Genomic DNA, 21,592 nt, shown 5'->3' with positions numbered 1-21,592 from the left:
CTGAGTCCTAATAACCAATAACAGCCTACACGTCCGGGCACACGCTGGCTCTCCCTACAAAAGATTTTTCTGTTCTGTGGGTCATGGTGGGGAAGTCTAGAGTCACTGTTCTGAAGACCCTTCTGTAGTAGGGAAATGGTGATGTATGGTCCAAGGGCTTTGGGCCTAAAAAAGTGGACAGGATGGAGGCAAGGATGGCCAGGTGAAGCAGGAGACAACAGATTTTTTTTCAATTAGTTATGAAAGTGAATATTTAGAAGGGAAAAATGACATTAAATATGGAACACAGATTTGAGAAGACCCTGGAAGATGGTCAAGTACATTCTCCTCACCAGTCCTGGTTTTTAGCGTGCTTACTACCCCCTGTAAGGCCAACCTATAATCTCTGCCTCTGTCCCTAACCTTAGACACTGCCCTCTGCCTGCCAGAGACCAAGGGAGGGACAGTCCCCAAATGGTGCTTCCTGAGGGGCACCTCTGTTTAGATCCCTTCCTTGGTCTGGCCTTGCCCCCTGCAGTGTCCAAATCTCATCAATTGTATCAAATGTCCTTTGATCCTTGGCCAGACAGGCCCAAGTCAGCTTCAGCTTAGATAGCGCTCCCTGGAGGTCCCGTTTACGGCCAGAAGGACCCCCACGCACACCTCCCACCCTCACCTTGCTCTACCAGTCACTGTCTAGAAGTCTCACCCCAGCCCCTCGTTCTTTGCTCGCTTGCCCAGGGCTGGACACTGTGCCAATGCCTCCAAAAAGCCAGGACCGTGTATCAGGCAAGCACAGCCGAAACCCAGCAGGGCCTGCAAGACGCTCTGGCCAGCCCTGCAGCGCAGGGCTGCCGTGCTTGATTCGGGCCGGGACGGTCGGCAGAGCAGAGGGGGCGAGCGCGCTTGGGCTCCCTCTTCAGGTGTTCTTGGCGGAAGGTGTGCCCAGAGAGGGGCGGGCGAACCAGGGGGAAGACGGTAAGACTTGATCCACCGCCCCGCCTCGCTGCCTCTGAACGCTCGGCTCCTCTGGCCTAGGGTCCGCCCGGGTCCGGCGCCTCTCTCCTCCCCTGTAGGCTGGGGTGGCTGCAGGCTGCTCTCTGCCTTTTGCCTCTGCCCTGGGCTGGATGGGCATGTGGGGAGAGGCGTCATCCTTACGAAAGAACCGCAGCCCTTTGGTCACAAGGCTGGGTCAGCGCGTAAGCGAGCGGGTTTTGAGGGAGTGCGGTCAGTCCCCGTTCCCCCGGCCCGGCCTCGCGACGCGCCCACCCGGAGCGCTGGTTCCCGGAAAATAGCGTTCATTTATTTAGGCAAATAGGCAGTGGTGGGCGTGCGGGTTCTGGATCGGGTGGTCTGTGAGGAGAAGACCCCTGCGCACAGTGGGCGAGGAAGAGCGCTGGCGTGGGCCAGGACGCGGAAGTGAGTCTGGGGCGTGGCGTAGCGGCGAGGGCGGGGCGTGGCCGCGGGGCGGCGGCTGGGCGTGGAGGCGCGGCCGGGCTGTGGGAGAGAAGCGGGGCGTAGATTGAAGGCGGGGCTGAACGGGAGCGGGGCGGGGCGTAGATTGAAGGCAGGGCTGAACGGGAGAGGGGCGGGGCGTAGATTGAAGGCAGGGCTGAACGGGAGCGGGGCGGGGCTGAACGGGAGCGGGGCGGGGCGTAGATTGAAGGCAGAGCTGAACGGGAGCGGGGCGGGGCGTAGATTGAAGGCAGGGCTGAACGGGAGCGGGGCGGGGCGTAGATTGAAGGCGGGGCTGAACGGGAGAGGGGCGGGGCGTAGATTGAAGGCAGGGCTGAACGGGAGCGGGGCGGGGCGTAGATTGAAGGCAGGGCTGAACGGGAGCGGGGCGGGGCGTAGATTGAAGGCGGGGCTGAACGGGAACGGGGCGGGGCTGAACGGCAGCGGGGCGGACCGGGGCGCGGTGGGGCGTCGGGGAAGTATGCGGCCACCCCGCCTGGAGATGGGGTCTCGGCGCGACGAGGAGGCGGGGCTTGCGCGGGTCTGGCCGTGAGCGGTGTAGGGGAGCGGCGAGTCCGAGAGCCCAGCTGGCTGGTGGCCCAGTCTGTTCGCTCGCGCTGGGAGACCAGGTAGCAGGCGTCCACCAAGATGCCCGAGCCGCTGGTGGAGGCGCTGCGGTCGCTGAGCAGGAAGAAGATGCTGTTGACCTCGTCCTCCACCTCTGCGGGGGACGAGCGGTCAGTGGTCAGGTTCAGCTGTCCGACATCCCCCACCCCGACTTTCCCCAGACCTGCAGAATGCCTGAGCAGGTGGCGCTGCTCAGCTTCCGGGAGAATTCAGGGTCAGTCGAGTACTTTCTGGCCCATGGCCCTCAGCACCACTGTGGGATTCACCGAGTTCACCCGGATCTGGGACCAGGGTCCAGAGGTGGTGGCCTCCGTGGTGATTACTAACCCCACCCACACGGCCATGGTCTTCCGCCGGAGCTTACTGAGTCAAGCCAACCACACCCCGTTGCTCAGAGCCTCCCGCGGTCCACAGACCTGCCCCATTCTCACCTCCAAACTTGAGCTTCACCCATTGCACCAGTGCCCATCTAGTGCCCCTCAGGCTGGACCCTCAGTCCCCACTGCTATGCTCGCGTTGTATGACCCAGCTCCATGGCCATGGCTTTGGTCAAATGGTCATTGCATCCTTGGTGGAGCCTGCACAGGGACAGCACTGAGAACCCCTCAGGGATTGCCCTCCTTCCAGGGAGGCCCAGCCCGAGACAGGGTCTCTGCACTCACTGCAGGCAATCAGGCTGGGGACAATGACATCGGCCACCATGGACACACTGAGAGTGGATCCTGGCACTCCTCGGTCTATCATGCCTCAGGCTACAATCTGTAAGCCAAGAGCAGGACAGCTCACCTCACCCTACCCCACCCCACCCTGTGGCTGGCACAAGGTCACACCTCCCACAGGCTCACCTGAGACACCTGGAACACAGATTGCAGATTCCCACTGAAGGACCTATCGGGAGAAAGGGACCATGGACACCTATCCACCTGTGCTAAGTAGCCTCTCTACAACCTGACCGCTCTGCCCACTTCCCACCTCTCAGAGGTCTTGGTGACCTCCAAGAAGGGCCAAATCAATGCCACAACAGCATTGTTCACCAACAGGTCCATGGGGCCCACATGGCCCAGCGTCCACTCTGTGGCCTCCCAGTTACTGGGTCCAAGCATACAGGCTCTATCCTGGGACACTGTGGGAGACGGTGCATGGAGGCCTGGTGGGTGGTCCCCGCAGGCTCCTGTGGCATCCCTGAGGGTGTGGAGGGCAGGCCTGGCCACAGCAGGCTGAGAGCCGCACCTCACTGGATAGGCTGACCAGCTCGGTGTTGGCGTGGTTCCTGAGGCTTGCAGAGCCCTCACCGTGTCCTGTCCAATCCCTGCAGGGTGGGATGCAGTGGGGAGATGGCTGGGGTCAGGGCTGGGGTCGGGGAGCAGCTGCAGTGAAAGCTGCAGTCCTCCTGCCCTGCAATGAGCAGGGAGACGACCCTGGTCCGGGGCGGAGGCCCAGGATGCAGTAGCAGGCACTGACCGGAATCAGGCCAGAGGCAGCTCCCACCCCTTAGGCCCAAGGGAAAAGCCTGTAGCTGGACCCCCATCTGCCCAGCCTGGTCTAGGGACTGTTCTGGGGCCAGGGCAAGCTCACTGCTCAGGAGTAGCCCTGTCTCCCCAGTGCCCGGCATTTCCACCTGCTGGCTCACTTACCTTTCCCTGTCCCTGTCACCAGGGCCTGCATTGCCACTAAACTCAGCTGCATGGTGCTACCTCTCAGCTTGGTCCTGCGGCCAGGGGAGGACTTGGGTTTTATAGATTTGAGCGGGCAGGCAGGGCAGGGGTGGGACCAGAGCCAGGCAGGCCTGGCCAGGGTGGCATTACCCACTCCCTTCAAGGAGTGGCCTCCTCACTCCCTGACATGCCAGTCAGATGCTCTGTTAGGGTTTGGAAAATAAATGTAAAGAAACAAAATGTGCAGTGATGGGGGGCTGGACACAGTGAATGGAAGCGGGAGGGCGCTGGGCAAGTGCTGGACCGGGAGACACGCCCAGCCCTGGACTCTGTCTGCTGGTCTCTGCACAGAAACGTTTCCCCTTAACACTGTTTTGCTACTGGGCAGGAAGAGGAAGCAAGGCTGAGGGGCGAGGGCAGCTGTGTCCAGTGGGAATGGGCCGCAGCTTCACACGCAGGCCTGCACCCTGAACTGGCTCTGCTGCCAGAGGAGGGGGACAGGCACCCAAAGCACTAGTGGCAGGGAGCCCCTTCATGAGCCGGCTGGGAGGACAGCTCAGAAACTTCGGGTGTCCCACGTCCCGCTTCAGGGCTGGCCCCTGTGCACCTCGCCCCAACCGCCATGCGCCTGCGCCTCCTCATCTGGTTCTTGCAGGTGCCCTGGACTCCATTCCAGTGGCCGCCCTGAGGTGCCCTTGCTCCCTGGAGGTGGACTCTTGAGTGCGGGAGGTCCTCCTGCTCCAGCAGCCCCACTCTGCCTCCCCGCCAGGAGCTCTCCATCTCAGAGCAAATGGGCCGCCATTCTGGAGGGCCGTCGAGCCTCGTGATCAGGGGACTTCACGTGCCCACCCCAGCTCCACTTCCGGGGAGCCGTCTAAGAGTGCGTCCAAAGCCACTCCCAGTCTTGGATGACAGGGTTCACGGGACACATACCGCTGTCCAGGGGAGTGAGGGCAGGTCATGTGGGACTTCTGTTAGGCAGGAGGCCCTGGCTTACAGGGAGGCCCCAGCCCTGAAGTTGACCTACTCAACTTTGCCAGACCCCCAAGAAGAGGGTCAGTGTGTTGTCTTGGCACTGCGCCTACCTGCCCTTCCTGGAGGGCCCTGTCCTTGCCCTGTGGAGATCTCAGCCTGGGTGGGGACCAGGCGGGGTGCTCAGGCTGAGTTTTCCCTCCACCTTTGTCAGAAATTTGGTTTTGAAGGGCAGGTTGGAGGGTTCTGGGACTCTGGGGAGTAGACAGTGAATAAGTGGAAGCTGGGACTCAGCTTTGTGCAAGGGCCTACCTACCCCAACGCGCACAGGTGCAGACCCTGAGAAACGGGTGTAGCTGGGGTCAAGTTCCCATTTAAAGTAGAGATGCAGGGACTGGGGCTGGGGCTGGGGCTCAGTGGTGGAGCACTTGCTTCACATGCATGGGGCACTGGGTTTGATCCGAGCACCACATAAATAAATAAAGTGAAGACATTGTGTCCATCTACAACTAAAAAAAAAATAAATAGAGAAGAGATTCAGGCCTGTAACCTCAGTGAGTTGGGAGGTTGAGACAGGAGGATCACAGGTTTGAGGCCATAATGGGCACCTTAGTGAGACCGTGTCTCAAAATAAGAAATAAAAAGGATCTGGGGTATAGCTCAGTGGTAGAGCACCCCTGGGGTTTAATCCCCAGTACAAAAAACTGAAATAAAATAAAATGGAGATGCACGTTTCTTCACAGAATCCCAAGACTGAGCTTGCCTACTCACTGTACCCCTGTTCCGTTTGGCGGCAATCTCCAGGTGACCTAGGATGGTGGGTGAGATACACCACCATCCCAGTGGCCCTGCTTCTGCAGGACCAGGCCTGGCCTGACATACTGACATGTCCCTCTGGGGAGTGTCCCCCAGCATCTGCAGGCACCACAGCTCAGAAACATCTCTGGGCCTCCACACACCCTCCAGTGGAAAACACAACAGCACCCAGCTCCCTCACCAAGGTACCTCACCCTCCTGACAAATAACCAAATGCTCAAGAGTTTCTACATTTAAATAATACAGCTGCAAGGATGTTAGTAAGGACTAACTTCAGGACAAACCCCTGCGCTTACTGGGAGAAGCCAATGCCCTTTAAAGATGGCTGACACACCTTCGACGTTGTTCTTTCCTTTTGTTTCAGCTAAAGCTCTTTGAAGCTCTCTGGAAAAACTTAGGAGGAACCAGCCAGATCATCAAGTCATGCTGATTCTTTCCTTCAGGCAGCCATTGTGAACCTGCCTCATTCTGCTGTGCTAAGCATGCCCAGAGCCTTCATGGCCGCCATTTTTCTTTTTTGGCCATGTGCTCTATGACCTTGCACTGAGCATGCTCAGAAATGTGCCTTTTCCGGCATGGTATTGGCACCAAAATAGACAGGAAGATCAATGGTACAGAATAGAGGACAGGGAAACAAATCCAAATAAATACAATTTTCTCATACTAGACAAAGGTGCCAAAAATATGCAATGGAGAAAAGATAGCCTCTTCAACAAATGGTGCTGGGAAAGGTGTTGGAGAGGATGTGGGGGAAAAGGCACACTCATACATTGCTGGTGGGGCTGCAAATTAGTGCAGCCACTCTGGAAAGCAGTGTGGAGATTCCTTAGAAAACTTGGAATGGACCCACCATTTGACCCAGCTATCCCACTCCTCGGCCTATACCCAAAGGACTTAAAATCAGCATACTACAGAGATACAGCCACATCAATGTTCATAGCAGCTCAATTCACAATAGTCAGAATGTGGAACCAACCTAGATGTCCTTCAGTTGATGAATGGATAAAGAAACTGTGGTATATATATATACAATGGAATATTACTCAGCTATAAAGAATAATAAAATTATAGCATTTGCAGGCAAATGGATGAAACTGGAGAATATCATGTTAAGTGAGATAAGCCAATCTCAAAAATCCAAAGGACGAATGATCTCACTGATAAGCAGATGATGACATGTAATGGGGAGTGGGAGGAGAGCGAGAATGGAGGAAGGAGGGACTGTATAGAGGGAAAAGAGGGGTGGAAGGGATGGGGGGAAGGGAAAAATAACAGGTTGAACCAAACATCATTACCCTATGTAGATGTATGATTATGCAAATGGTATGCTGTTACTCCATGTACAACAGAAACAACATGTATCCCACTTGTTTACAATAAAAATAAATTTTAAAAAAAGAGAAAAAAAAAAACCTACATTGTGTCCAACCATAGAAATGAAATGCTGTACCCCACTTGTGTACAATGAATCAAAATGCAGTCTGTAAAAAGAAAAAAAAAGAAAAAAAAAAAAGAAAAAAGAAAGCGACAGACGACAGACACCCCCAAAGAGGAGGGGCCTCAGAGCCGGCCCTGGGAGGGGTGCGACTGGCTTCTTAGAGACCCCAGGCCCCCCTCTTTATTGTGTTCCCCTTCTTCCCTGTGGTGCACTTGGTGGAGAGCAGGAGCAGAAGGAGCAGGAGCGGAGGTGAGTGGCCGTGTCCTCCCTCTGCACCCCACCCCTCCTCACCCACGGCCTGACCTTTGCCCTGCCTCTTTGAGGCATTTGAGGAATGTGACATATCCTGTCCACTTAGCCAGGCAGGGCGGCAGGCAAATAGCTTTTTGGCAAAGCAAGGGTGCGGGTCAGCACAGCGGGCCCCTTGTAGGGAATCATTCTCTCAGCCCGGTGCTCCCGCCATCCGCATCTGTGTGGAGTAGGGCTGAAGGCCCGAGGACGCTGGTGTCAACCTCAGGCGGATGCGCTCGGCGTGCAGGCCAGGGCCTAGCTCAGAAGGAAGCTGACACTAACGTGTTAGGTGTTCCTTGGCAAATCCTCTCAAACGGTTCAGGGGAGAAGGAAGTTCTTTGTACTACACTTGTAACTTAATGCGATGGGTTTGTGTCTTGGTGAGTGCAAAGCCAAAATGCACAAGCAGGAGATGGAGGCGTGGAGAAAGGTTTATTACCTGCTGCAGGTGAGGACAGCGCTGGGCCTGTTTGCAAAGCAATACTCTCCCCAAGCAAAGGAACCTTGGGGGTTTGATTTAAGAATCTACATATTCACATAGGAAAGCCCATGCAGGGAAAAGGCACATTTCTTTTTTTCTTTTTCTTTTTTTTAATTTTTAAATTTTTATTTTTTTACAGACTGCATTTTGATTCACTGTACAGAAATGTGGTACAACTTTTCATTTCTGTGGTTGTACACAATATATATTCACACCATTCATGTAATCATACATATACATAGGGTAATACTGTCTGTTTCATTCTACTATCTTTCTGTCCCCCACCCCCTCCCACCCCTTTTTCCTCTATACCATCGAAAGTTCCTTCATTCTTCTCTTCCCCCGTCACCCCCTCATTATATATCGTCATGCACTTATCAGAGAAAACATTTGGCTTTTGATTTCTGGGGCTTGGCCTATTTCACTTAGCATGATATTTTCCAACTTCATCCATGTACCAGCAAATGCCATAATTTTATTCTTCTTTATGGCTGAGTAATATTCCATTGTGTATATATATATACCACAGTTTCCTTATCCATTCATCAACTGAAGGGCATCTAGGTTGGTTCCACAATCTGGCTATTGTGAATTGAGCAGCTATGAACATTGTTGTGGCAGTATCTCTGTAGTATGCTGATTTTAAGTCCTTTGGGTATAGGCCGAGGAGTGGGATAGCTGGGTCAAATGGTGGGTCCATTCCAAGTTTTCTAAGGAATCTCCACACTGCTTTCCAGAGTGGCTGCACTAATTTGCAGCCCCACCAGCAATGTATGAGTGTGCCTTTTCCCCCACATCCTCTCCAACACCTTTCCCAGCACCATTTGTTGAAGAGGCTATCTTTTCTCCATTGCATATTTTTGGCACCTTTGTCTAGTATGAGAAAATTGTATTTATTTGGGTTTGTGTCCGTGTCCTCTATTCTGTACCATTGATCTACCTGTCTATTTTGGTGCCAATACCATGCCGTTTTTGTTACTATTGCTTTGTAGTAGAGTTGAAGATCTGGTATTGCGATACCCCCTGCTTCACTCTTCCTGCTGAGGATTGCTTTAGCTATTCTGGGTTTCTTATTCTTCCAGATGAATTTCACGATTGCTTGCTCTATTTCTGTGAGGTACGTCATTGGGATTTTAATTGGAATTGCATTGAATCTGTATAGCACTTTTGGTAGTATGGCCATTTGACAATATTAATTCTGCCTATCCAAGAACATGGGAGATCTTTCCATCTTCTAAGGTCTTCCTCAATTTCTTTCTTCAGTGTTTTGTAGTTTTCATTGTAGAGATCTTTTACCCTTTGGTTAGATTGATTCCCAAGTTTTTTTTTTTTTTTTTTTTTTTTGAGGCTTTTGCAAATGGAGTTGTTTCCTCATTTCCCTTTCAGCTGTTTCGTTGCTCATGTATAAAAATGCTTTAGATATATGCGTGCTGATTTATAACCTGCCATTTTGCTGAATTCATTGATGAGGTCTAGAAGTTTTCTGGAGGAGGTTTTTGGATCCTCTAAATATAGAATCATGTCATCAGCAAATAGTGACAGCTTAAGTTCCCTTTTCCTGTTCATATCCCTTTAATTTCTTTGGTCTGCCTAATTGCTCAGCTAGAGTTTCGAGGACAATGTTGAATAGAAGTGGTGAAAGAGGACATGCCTGTCTTGTTCGTGTTTTTAAAGTCAAACTTGCCCTCTGTGCTTGCCTCAGATCCCTCGGGTGATCCGTCCTCCACACGGGGACAAGGACTGTTCCTGATCTCCCGGATGGTCATCCGATGAGCTCTCCTCCCAGCGCTCTGTCCCTCCTCTCCCTTTCTGACCTGACGTTTTTTCGGATGACAGCTGGCTGGTTTTGTTTGTTTGTTTGTCATTAGCGTCATTTATTACCACGCAGGGTTAGAGACCAAGGCCACAGAGCTGTTAAACACCCCCACCCAACTCTGCTATGAAGACAAGAGCCCAAGACAAAATACCGCCGCTCAGGCTGAACCGTGAACAGAGTGGCTCAACAAAAGTAGGACAGACACAAGGCACAACATCTTGGCACATGGCTATAAAAACTGCCCCGGCCCACGGGAAGGCCATCGCAGCCACGTCACAAGGACACTGAGCCACGGGCACGGACAGGGTGGAGACAGCTGCCCCTTCCGGCCAGCTGCCCCTTCCGGCCAGCTCTCCTGGACTGTGCCACAGGCCCTGGGATGCCAGGTCTGGAAGTTCAGGCCACTGGGTGTGCTTCTGGGTGGGGCAGAGGCCTCCAGGGAAAGAGGGACAGAGCGAGAGGGTCGGGAGCCCCTGAGGCTTCCTGTGCCCAAGACAAGGAAGCCGCTCCAGGAAGAAGGCCCTCAGTGGACGGAGCTCAGGCCTGGGGGCCAGCACACTTGCCTTCACACGTAACCATGGCCACCACAGGCTGACAGTAAGGACCCGTCGGAGGAAGCTCCCTGGGAGAGGCTGCTGACCGGGGCTTCCCTCTGGGGGTCTCCGCAGGGGCGGAGGCTTGGGCCTGGCTGCTGGCACGGCGGCGAAGCCCAGCCGTCTGTGAGGGGTCCTGGGTCAGCAGCTCCTGCAGCTCCTCAGACAGCTGCATGTAGAGCAGGAGCTCATTCTCGGCCTCTCCGATGACCCTCCGCCTGACCTCAGGGGTCATCTCCAGAGTGTTCATGAGCAAGCAGTAGAGCAGTTTGAGCTGGTGGCGCTGGCGAGGTTGGGAAGGTGAAGAAGGCCATGCCCACACCAGAGCTGGGCAGGCCCAGGGCTTTCTGAGCCATCGTCAGCCGCCCAGGCAGTGGGCACCAGCGGGGGCTCTGTGAGACCACCTGCTGGAGCTGCCCAGTAGCGCAGGGGAGCGTGGCTGCAGGGGTGGCCTCCTGCCAGCGTGGGGACGGGAAGGCCACGTGCTGCCCCAGGGCGGCCCTCAGTGGGCTCCTCGGGGAAGCAGAGGGTGTCCTGGTTCTGCTCCATCTCTTCCTGGCCACGTAGACGTGCCGGACGCCATCACCCGCTTGAACCCTTCCGGGTCACGGGCCCTCCTGGAAGCTCCTCCTGCACTCGCACTCTTGGCGTGTACCTCCTTGGTGGCCTCCTTCAGGCCTCCGACAGATCCAGGGCATGCCCTTGCTGTGGCGCTCCAGGCGGGCTGGCTGGCGCAGGCGGCTCTGGCTACAGCGGAGGAGCAGGTGCGGAGGTCCAGCAGGCTGCTTGTTTGGCGATCCCTGGGTTTGGGATTGCCAGTGTCTCCTCAGGATCAGTGCCTGTTTATCCAGAACCTCGAGGGACAGGCCTGTGTCTCCAGCGTCCCATCAGCTGCTGCTGCTGCTGGACCTGTGACTGGTGGCCTTGCTCTGACTGACCACTGGTGGACGGTGGCCTGCTTCGGATGTTAGCTCTGGCTGCTGGGGTTGCTGCCTCCACCTTCCATGCATCAAGTGCACAGCCGCCGCTGCCCCTCCGTGTGCTCCGGATCTGAATCTGGTGTGGAAGGCCCGCACTCTCGGTCCTCTGCTGCTCCTGGCCACGGTCACATGGCCACGGCGACTGTGCGTCTCCTCACCTCACTCCCAGGAAGCCCTTCAGCTGCCAAGCTTCCAAGCCTGGGCAGCGATCATGCCAGTGTGGAGCCTTAACTTGATTACATAGGTGGGAGCGCCAGGGGCGCCCAGGGTCCCCTGGGTCAAGTGTACCTCATAGCAGATTGTCACCCTGGAACAGCCGGGTCAGAAGCAGGCACCCCCCTGGAAGTCCCTCGTTTTGCCCATTGGGTCACTTGTGTGAAGAGCCCTGAAGAGCCGGGTGCAGTATCCACTTCCAGTTTAGTGGGACTGTTGTCGAGTCCACTCCTCCCTGGGAAGTCAGGACGGCTTTGCCAGCTTGGAGCCCTGGGTTGCAGAACTGGGAGGCAGACGTTTGGCAAGTGGGCCACCAGGGAAGAGGGGAAGCAGCTGCTCCCACTCTGCCCTGCATCCGGACTCCGGGAGAGAAAGCCAGGCCCTGGATGCTGGTGGAAAACTCAGACACCCTTCTGGAGGATCCTGCCCCCACCCGGGGCAGGCACGAGGGGCCCGGCAGCTGGGTCTGCAGAAGAGCCGTCCTCCGTTCTGCCAGGCCAGCCCAGGAATCGTTGAGCCAGGTCTCCTAGATTTCCAGCTTTATGGTTTGACAGTGCCAACAACGCCCGCTGGCGACAGGCAGCCCCGGTCACGGGTAACTTGGTGGTCCACGCTACACGTTCAGTCTCTGAGTCCCAGAAGCGAATACAACAGCAAATATTCCTCAAGACCAGAGTAGTCACCCACAGAGGGTGTCACTGCCCGCTGGACAATGCTAACGCGTCGTGCTGTGAGTCACCTGTGCAGACCTGACACATGCTTCTGCCCCGAAGGTGTCCGTCACTGCACCTGCCTGGCCACCGGCTGGGTGGCAGAGCAGGTCGCAGGGCAGCCTGGCCTGTTCCCGGGCCTTCGCCTGCTCTTGGCCCGACTCAGACCTGGCAGGCGTCCGAGGCCTACGGAGAGGAGCACCTGCGCGGCTGGAGCACTTCCCAGACCGGACGCGCCCCCGGCCTCCTCCCGAGCAGTCGGGGGTCAGCGGCAGCAACCTGGTCTTTGCCTCAGGAGGGACCCCAGAAGTGGCCCGGTGCCGAGCCTTGGGTTTGTCCGTCCTCGCTCTGGGTGCGTGGCTTGTCGCAGGGCCCAGGGCAGGTCCCTGAGGGCGACGGGTCTGCGTGGCACCCTTAGAATGGGGGTTTCAGGGCTCCGGGCTTGGGACAGGGGTCTGGAGAGCTGAGACCCGTGCCCTGACGGTGCTTCAGTGGTCTCTGCCAACGGAGAGGGAACAGCCCCCAGAGCCGCAGCTGGGCAGGCGGCGTGCCCTGCGCTTGCTGCTGCCAGGAGGTCAGCACTGAGGTGAGCTGGTTGCTCTCTCCTGACCTGTGGTTCCCCAGACCCCCTGTTTTCAGCAGCTGAGGCGGGAGCGGGAGGGACGCGCCTTCTCAAGTCTTCAAGGAGGACTTGCCAAGCGCGGCTGCTGATCTCGGCAGTCCCTCTTGGAGTGCGTGCTGCCACGGGCCACCATCAGGAAGGCAGTTAGTTCCGACTTCTTCCAGGGGGCCTGCCCACCACCACAGCCTCGTCCCTGGGTCAGGAGGCCAGTAGGGGACTCTTTCCTGGATGTGCATGTCCACCTCGATAATGCATCCCTTCTGTGACACAGATGTGCCCTGAAAACCCACCCTGACCTCCCCGGGCCCCCACTGTGGCTGCTGGAGCACGTGGGGCTCTGAGTCTGCAGCAGGAGCCGTCCCCTGCCAGACGGCTGCGAGTGCCTTTGGGGAGGCTGGGAGGAGGGACTGCCCCCCTCCCAGAGTTTGGGCTGTGTAAGGTGATCCGCAGGCGCCGGGTCTGGGCCCTGGGGTCAGCTCCCTGCCTCAATTCCCACGTCCCTTTTTCCAAATGAGGTCCCGCTCGCAGGAGCCGGCTGTGTCTTGGGTGCTGTGCGGCCCCTGCTGAGCCTGTCAGTGCCCTGTGGCTTTCATGCCCGTGCCCTCCCTCCGCAGAGGGTGGCATGCTGGCTGAGGGAGGTGTCCCTTGGCAAGGTGGGGTCCTTGTCCACGGTCATGGATCTGGTCAGTGCAGAACAGCTCGGCCTGCCGCCTCGTGCAGTCAGGCCACCGTGGAGCTCTGAGGCACAGGGCTCTGTCCTGGGGCTCCCTTGGGGGAGACCAGCATGGAGGCCCACACGGTCCCTGGCCGGCCTGGGGTCTGCGGGGCAGGCCTGAGCCCAGGTGCACCCACCCCCAAGCAGGAGTGCACCCGGCGCTCTCTGACCTGGGGAGGAGCTCACGGGGAGGTGGGCCCTGGGGGGAGCAGGCAGGGCCTGGCTGCAGGGCTGCCTCCTGTGCCAGTGTGGGCCCTCCCTGCACGTGGACCTAGGCACAGTCCTTCCAGCTCTGAGCTCCTCGTTCCTCCCGGGCCCCTCAGGGTGTGGAGAGAGCCCTTGACAAAAGTGCCTGAAACTGGACCCCAAGTTCACAAGGGGACACATGAGCCAGAGTGTGGGCAGGGCTGGGGTCCGAGCTGCCTGTGCCAGGGACAAGTGGACCCTGACTCTGAGGCCTCAGATCCCCGCAGAACCAGGACAGGGGAGGGCAGGCTCCTCCCTGCACCCAGGCCTCCTGAGGTGGGGCCCCTGCCCAGGGGAACCCGCCGTAAGGCCACCGGTCTGCTCTGGACCCAGAACGCCGCGGCAGGATGGACATGGAGAAGGAATGCCAGACTCCCAGAGCCCAGGCCGTGTCCCCCCTGGGAGCTGGAGTCCACGGGGGGCGACCAACACCGTGTCCTGCCCCTCCTCCCTCACTGTTCCAGCAGAGCAGGCCCCTCCCTGCAGGCTGCCCCTGGCCTTCACCTCCAGTCACCGACTCTGCTCAGCCGAGTCCCACCTGCTCCAGACCCTCCCTGGCCTTCAGCCCCCCTTGTTCTCCTTCACGAAGAACGTGTCTGCCTGTGTCCCCAGGGTCAACTGTCCAGTGACCTCTGGGCCCCCATCCCTGCTCACCTGCTCAGGGCCTGGCCCACTCCCCCACTGCCCGCTTCTCCCACGTCCTGGAGAAGCAGGTGCCGCAGGGGTCCTCAGCCCTGGCCCAGCCGCTGGCTCCAGGCTCTGTCTCTCTGGGCACTTGCTGCTGGTCTCCAGTGTCCCCTGCCTGCTTGGGCTCAGTTGAGGGTCAGTTTGTCTGATGGTCCGACCCTCTGTGCTCCCCCACGTGTCATCCAGGAAGAGGGGTCGTCCGCGTCCTCTGCCTTGAGCGAGGCTGAGTTCCTGGAGGGTGGGCACCGTCCTGCCCCTCACTCCCCGGGCGCTGGTGGAGTGACCTCAGCCTGTGTCTGCGAGCCGGTGGAGGGACGGGTGGAGGGACGCCACGCCCTAGACCCAGGGCCAAGCTGTGCTGCAGACAGCATAGGCCCTGGCTGCCCGCTCCGGTCCTGGGCCCGGGGAGCAGGTGCTGGGGGACTCGACTCGGGATGAGGCTCAGAAGCCTGTGCCCCCGCCAGGCCCGGGAGGGTGGGAGGGGCCTCCTTGCCAGCTGGGCACTCCTTTCCAGGACCCCTGCGGCTCGGGAGCCCTCGTGGCTCAGGCGTGGGAGGGGCCGTGTGCAGGGTGCCAGGCCTGGCCAGGGAGGGGCTTCACGCCATGGCCACGCACCGCAGCGTGTGCCCTCCCAGCAGAGTGCAGAGGTCTGTGCCCGCTTCCATGAGGGAGGGGGAGACCGGGCACGTGGGTGAGGTTCAGGGACAGCATGTGATTTCTAGGGGACACTGGTGGGCTTGAGGGACATGTAGCGCCCTGGACAGAGCCTGCTGGACCCATGAAGAGTGGTGGACTCTGAGTGATTCTGTGGGACCGGCAGTGGCGTGTGACATGACGCTGCCCGTTGTCCTACGGGCTCCCGTCGGCCTGCAGCGGAGTTCAGTCCACAGAAAGGCAGAGAAGGGCCAGAGGGGTGGCTCTCCTCAGGGTCTGGCCAGCTGCCAGGTGGGAGAGGGACGTGGCTCCAGGCTCCTCCACACTGACAGGCAGCACCGTGCTGGGCGGCATCCCTCCTGCCGCGCCTGAGCCACGGCTAGGGACTGGGGGCAGGGGCTCCTGGAGGGCAGGAGCAGGTGTCACTGGGCACCAGCTCAAGAGGTCCCCGGAGGGCAGCCTCCCCAACACCATGTCCCTTTGACACCTCGTGTGTGCACAGGCAGGCACCTGGTGGCGTGGACACGTGCCCAGGGACGCAGGAACACGTGTGTACACGGAGACTCCGGCCCGCGCCCTCACAGGCACACACAGACAGGCAGGCCCCGGGCACACGCGTGTACACACGTCCCAACCAAGCACATGGGCACATGTGTGCATGCCTCCGCATCGGCACAGCCCCACAGGCACGCACATGTGGATCCATGTGTATGGACTCAAAGGCACACGTGAACACCCTCAGACACAGGGAGCATATGTGTCCACACGGGTGGGCACACGCACTTTTGGCCCACAGAGGTGAAATCAGCAGCTCTATCCTAGATGCTGGTCTTTGTGAGGGTCCCAGCCAGGCTAGGTCATGACCCTGTTCTGGGCTTGGCATCTCACAGGACGGCCATCCTGGTAGGGACAGCATGTGGCCTCCATGCTGGGCACAGCTGACTGGGTTCAGGGCGCCCTCTGTGGCAGCCAGACCGGCGAGAGTGTTGGAAATGGCCGCTCTGGTCTCAGGTGTTCCCAGGCTTCCTGGTTGGGCCTGATTTGCACCTGGTGCCTGGAGCTCAGGCCAGCTCTGGAGCCTTGGAGAGGGACCGGACGCAGGAGCTGGGAAAGGGCCCTGCTCCTGAGGGAAGATGGGGGCCACCCTGAGGACTTGCTTTGTTTCTTCTGGACAATCAGGAGTCCAAAAGAATATCCAGCCCCAAACTTCTATGGGGTGGCTGGCCTGTCCTTTGCTCTGGGGACAGTCCTGTGTGACCAGGAACCAGCAGGAGCCACTGTCCCCAGCATGGACAGATGGGGCAGGCCCCCTGGTTCTGGTCCTGTCTTCTGAGCCTCAGTGGAACGGGCAGGGAGGGAGTCTGGGAGGTCCATGGCCCCAGGAGCCCAGGGAGGCCTGAGTCAGGGTGGCTGGGAGTCAGGTTGGAGCAGAGGCCCCTCATCCTGCTCTGGGCGTCCTACCCCCCTGCATCCGCCACAGCTGGAAGGCCCCTGACCCTGCTCTGGGGGTCTCTGCCCTCCAGGAAGCAGCCTCGCTGGCAGGCTGGGGCAATGCTGGGGAGGGCTGGTGGCTAGCAGACCCCCACGCCCGGGTCCTGTGTCCCTGGGGCAGATGGCTGTCCCGGGAGTGCCGCGGCCTTGCTGCGGAGGGAAGGATGACCCACCCGGTTACATAATGGGGTCATAACGTGACTCGTGAGGTGCGGGCCCTGCTGGCTACCCGACCAAGAGTCCAGCCCTTCTGGGCGGGCAGGGCTGGTGCTGCAGCGGCTTTAGGGTGCAAAGAGGTCCTGTGGAGAGGCCAGCCGGTCTCTCTGGGTCACCCCTGGGGCAGGGTGGGGAGAAGGCAGAGCGCGCAGCTGCCAACCCCTATGACCCCTGCCTGGGAAGCGAGGCCGTGCCCTCAGGGTCGGGGGCTCTGTGGGCCCAGGTCGGGGGAGGAGGGCCCTCTGCAGGGACCCCGCCGGTCCTCTCAGCCTGACGCCTGGCCCCTCTCCCCAGCCAGCCCAGGCCTCTCGGACTCCGAGGGCCACTTCACAGGTGCCTCCTGCTGGGGCTGGTTCCTGAAAGAGCAGAGTGAAGGAACCCCAAAGCCAGGCAGCCTGCTCCCCGTGAGTCTGATGGCTGTTCTCCCGCCCGGGCGGCCTGGGGCTGCCAGCGCCTCAGCCTGCACACATGGTGGCTGCCGCAGGCCCTGGCTCACAGCAGCCCGCGCTGCCCTGGTCAGGAGCACAGGATAGCTTTCGCTGTGCCGATTTCCTTCAGGATCCTTTGCATTGTAAGTGTATAAAAGTCTTTTGTCTGCTTGGTTCAACTTATTCTCGTATATTTTATTCTTTTGAATTGAAAACATGATTGTCTGAGTTTCTCTTCGACGTGTTCGTTACCACTGGGTGCTGTGCCTGTTGTCTGCGTCCCACCCCTCGGTACCTGCTGGGGCAGGTACTGGGGATGAACCCAGGCCTCGAGTGTGCTAGGCCAGTGCCCGGCCACTGAACTACCCCAGCCCCAGATGACGTTTCTTCTTAATTCTTTTATTAGTTATTTTGTGGGAGATTTAGGATTTGTCTATATATAAAAGAAAATCATTGCAAATAGAGGTAGTTTTTCTTCTTCCTGCTTTGGCACCTATTCCCAGAATGTTCCACCGTGGTGAGACACACAGTGTGCAGCCGGGCGTGGTGGCACACGCCTGTCATCCCAGCGGCTCTGGAGGCAGAGGCAGGAGGGTCACGGGTCGCAACCCAGCCTCAGCAATTTAGCAAGACCCTGTCTCGAAAACCGACCACCCAACCAACCATCCACATAGCAAACCACTGACCAGCTCAGCTGTTTTAAAAGTGCAGCGCAGCGTGCGCCTGAGCAGAGTGCACACCCGTTTCCACCGTCTGCCTCCAGAGCTCTTTACTCTCTTCATTGTGCAGTGCGGGGATCAAATCCAGGCCTGGCGCTTGCCAGATACAGACTCCACCACTCCCCAGCCCTCACGACTCTTCTTACTGCCCCAATCTGACACTCCATCCCCACTGACCACCAACCCCATCCCCACCTTCCTAGAGGGACTCCCATGGGTAGAATCAGGGTCTGTCCTTTCCTGTCCAGCTTATTTCCCTCAGCATATGTCCTCGGGCCCATCCGCGTTGCCACACATGCTAGAACTCCCTTCCCTCCCTTTCTCCTTCCTCCCTTCCTCCTTCCTTTATGAGATGGGTCTCTCTGTATTGCCCAGGCTGGTCTCCAAACCCTGGGCACAAGTGATCCTCCTGCCTCAGCCTCCTTAGCTGGGACCCCAGGTGTGCCACTGGTCCCAACGTCTGTTGAAGGGCTGAACAATATTGCATCATGTGGATGGACCACACTGTGCGTGTCCATTCAGTGACGGATGGGCACTTGGGCTGCCCGTGCCCTCAGCTGTTGCTGGTGCCGCTGTGCATGGAGGACCGGCCCCTCCTGGAGACCCTGGTTCTGTCCCGGGGTGTCTTCACACGGCACTGCGGGTCCTGTGGCACTTGTCTGGACCTCCTGAGGAGCTGCCACGGACCTCCCATAGCAGGGGCTCCACTTTCCTTCTGACATTTTTGGGCCAGGGACTGAACCAGAGGCCTCCAGCACTGAGCTGCCTTCTGGCCTCTTCCTTTTTCACGCTCAGTCCTCCTGCCTCAGCCCTGGAGCCTCTGGGATGACGGGGTGCACCCTCCGGGTTCGTCCTCATCTTGCCACCTGTGCACAGGCCTCTGGTGTCCCTGGTTCTCCCCTACAGCTTGATGGTGGTCATCCCAGCCAGCGCGAGGGGCCGAGGGTGGTTCTGACCTGTGCTTTCCGACCACTGTGGTGCCGTTCCCTTCCTCTCGTGGCTCTTCTTTGGAGGGATGTCGGTCAAGGCCTTTGCCCTTTTGTGCTTCGGCCGTTTCCTGGTTGCCGAGCTTCAGGGCTCTCTCTTCCTGGTGGCCGCCCCTGACCACAGAGGTGACGCGTAGATATTCTCCCATTTTCTTTGGTCCCCGTTTTACTTCCGATGCCTTCCTGTGACATAGGAAGAGAGCGCCTCACTCTGGGCAGGCGGCGGGCAAGCTCGCTGGCTGGGCACACACCCTCTGCTCGGCCTGGCTCTCACCTCCGTCCTTTATGCCTTTACTTCTGGCACGTGCCATCCTCCAGTGGCCACGCTTCTCCCTTCTGCGGGGGGGAGTCCAGGTTCCACATGCCACACCTTGAACCCGTCTTTCCCTGACCCGTGACCTGCGACCGCCGTAGAGCCTCGCTGACCTTGCGCTGCAGGGTTCTGTTCCTGTCCCTGGCCTCTTGTCTGTCAGGATGCTGGACCATGCTGCTTGGTCGCTGCAGCTGTGCAGTGAGTTGTGAATCAGGAAACAGATGAGTCTTTTCTTGTTTGTTTTCAAAACTGTTTAGGCTGTTTGGGGCCCCTTGAGATTCCCTACAAGGTTTACGAATAATTTTTTCACTATATTTTTAGCTGTCAATGGATCTTTATTTTATTTATTTACATGTGGTGCTAAGACTCAAACCCAGTGCCTCACACATGCCAGGCAAGCACTCCACCACTGAGCCACAACCCCAGCCCCTACAAATAAATTTTAAGATTCTGTTTCTGGGAAGAAAAAAGAAAAGTCATTGTGATTTTGACTGGGGTTGCACTGAATCGACAGATCACCTGAGGCCAAAGCGGTTGAGGGCACAATATAAGGGTCAAGGTTCACTTGCTTCACGGGTGTTGTTTCCAGCCCTGTCTGTGCAGACTCTCTCACTGAGCGACTTTGCTGGAAGCCACGCAGCAGTGCGCGGGTGTCTCCGTGATGTGTCTGAGTCGGGAGCAGGTCCTGCTGGCCTCAGAACATGAGTGGGGAGGTGTCCTCTATTCCCCGAATCCACTGATAGCAGCCCCCTGAATGTCTGGCAAAGTAGACCGTCTGGTCCTGGAGATCTCTTTGTGCCAGTGTTTGTGGTAATAAATTCAAATGATGATGACCAGATGTTGTCCAGTGGTAGAACACTTATCTAGTGTGCAAGGTCCTGGGTTCATCCACAGCACCCAAAATAGATGACAAAACGATGTGCTCGAATACTGGGCTCTTCCAGTTTTATATTTTATCTTGACTCACTTTTTCCTACAGTACTGAGGATTGAACCCAAGGATGCTGTACATCTCAGCCCTTTTTTAAATTTTTGAGGCAACGTCTCACTAAGTTGCCCAGGTTGGCCTCCAACTTGTGATCCTCCTGCCTCAGCCTCTGGAGTTGCTGGAATACAGGTGAGCTCCACTGCACCTGGGCTCCTCTTAATTTTTAAGTAACACTATAAGCCTCCCCCCACCCACCTTTCTTTCTGTGTCTTGGCCAAAAATCACAGCACACTTTGACCTCGCTGTGCCCAGCCAGCGGTTGTTTCCCCAGCATGCTGAGCCCGGTGTGGGCCTTCCCAGGCACTGGTCAACAAGGCACCTTGCAGGGGCCTAAACTCTGAACTCCAGCCCTGGCCCCTGGTTGCAGACTCAGGCAGAGCACCCCTTTTCTCACTGTCCCCAGGATGAGCTAGAGTACTAAGTTCCCAAAGGTGCTTTGAGGGGATCATCTGGGGCTCAGTGCTGCTCTGGAATCTCCGCCAGCCCCATCTCGGGAGGGTCTGGGGCAGGGGTGAATCTGCAAGTAATGAGAGCCAACTGTCTGCATCCTCCTGCAGGGCCGCCCACAGGCAGCTCTCCCCCGCAGCCTGCTGGGAGGGTCCGCCTGCGGGCCTTGGTCCTCGGTGCCTGGCAGCGGTCCCGTGGAGGCACCGAAGCTTAGCAGAGGCTTGTCCAGGAGACGGAGGGAGGCAGAGGCCCAAGCACAGGGGTCTGCTGGAGCCGGAGCCCACCCACCCCACAGTTTCCTTGGATGTCAGGCAACAATGTTTCAGATTTTCCTGATTATTTTCTACTTATCTACTACCCGAACACTGTTGGCAATTTGCAAAACACAAGAAGCCAAAGAGCGCAGCTGTCCTTGTCTTCTCATTACAGAGGTGAACTGAGCTACAGGTCCGGGTGCTGTTCCTTCCAGCCCTCCTTCTCTCAGGAAGACAGGTGGGCCAGCTGCCCGGTGGGCACACCTCCCTCTGGAGGGACGCGGTGCCTAAGCATGGTCATTTCCCTGTGACCCGTGGTGGCTGCCCCAGGGCCAGTGTCTGAAGGATCACTGGCTCTCCTGCCACCACCAGGTCCCAGTCCTGCCCCTGAGGTGTGGGTCATCCCTGGGCTCTTCCACCCCTCCCAGCAGTGGTTCCTCCGCAGCCTGAGCTGACCACATTGAAGGTCCCTGAATCTGGGTGGCCAGTCTTCTCCCAAAACGTGAGCTGCAGGACTGGCTTTGCCTGGGAACAACTTTTTGGATCAAAGTGCAGAATTACCAGTCAGAAAAGTCTGACCACAACTCAGAGATGTGCCTAGTTGCTCAGAAGAGAGGCTGCAAGACCTCGTGAGCAGACCTTAACTTGGACCCAAAAAGGAGAGAAGCCAGGTGTGGTGGCACACACCTGCAATCCCAGCCGCCTGAGAGGCTGAGTTCCAGACCAGCCTCGGCAACTTAGCAAGACCCCATCTCAAAATAAAAAACAGAGCAGACCGTGGGTAGTGCAGTGGTTAGACAT

The 21,592-nt window shown here is 57.9% G+C and overlaps 1 pseudogene; it reads right to left on the bottom strand.

The window, feature by feature from the left end:
* Positions 1-1,281: 1,281 nt before the first annotated feature.
* LOC124981426 (carbonyl reductase [NADPH] 2-like) lies at positions 1,282-3,747 on the bottom strand (annotated as a pseudogene).
* Between the last annotated feature and the right edge of the window lie 17,845 nt (positions 3,748-21,592).

Source organism: Sciurus carolinensis, chromosome 3, assembly GCF_902686445.1.
Source record: "Sciurus carolinensis chromosome 3, mSciCar1.2, whole genome shotgun sequence".
In the NCBI taxonomy this organism is placed as follows: Eukaryota; Metazoa; Chordata; class Mammalia; order Rodentia; family Sciuridae; genus Sciurus; species Sciurus carolinensis.
This window is presented reverse-complemented; position numbering and strand designations above follow the sequence as displayed.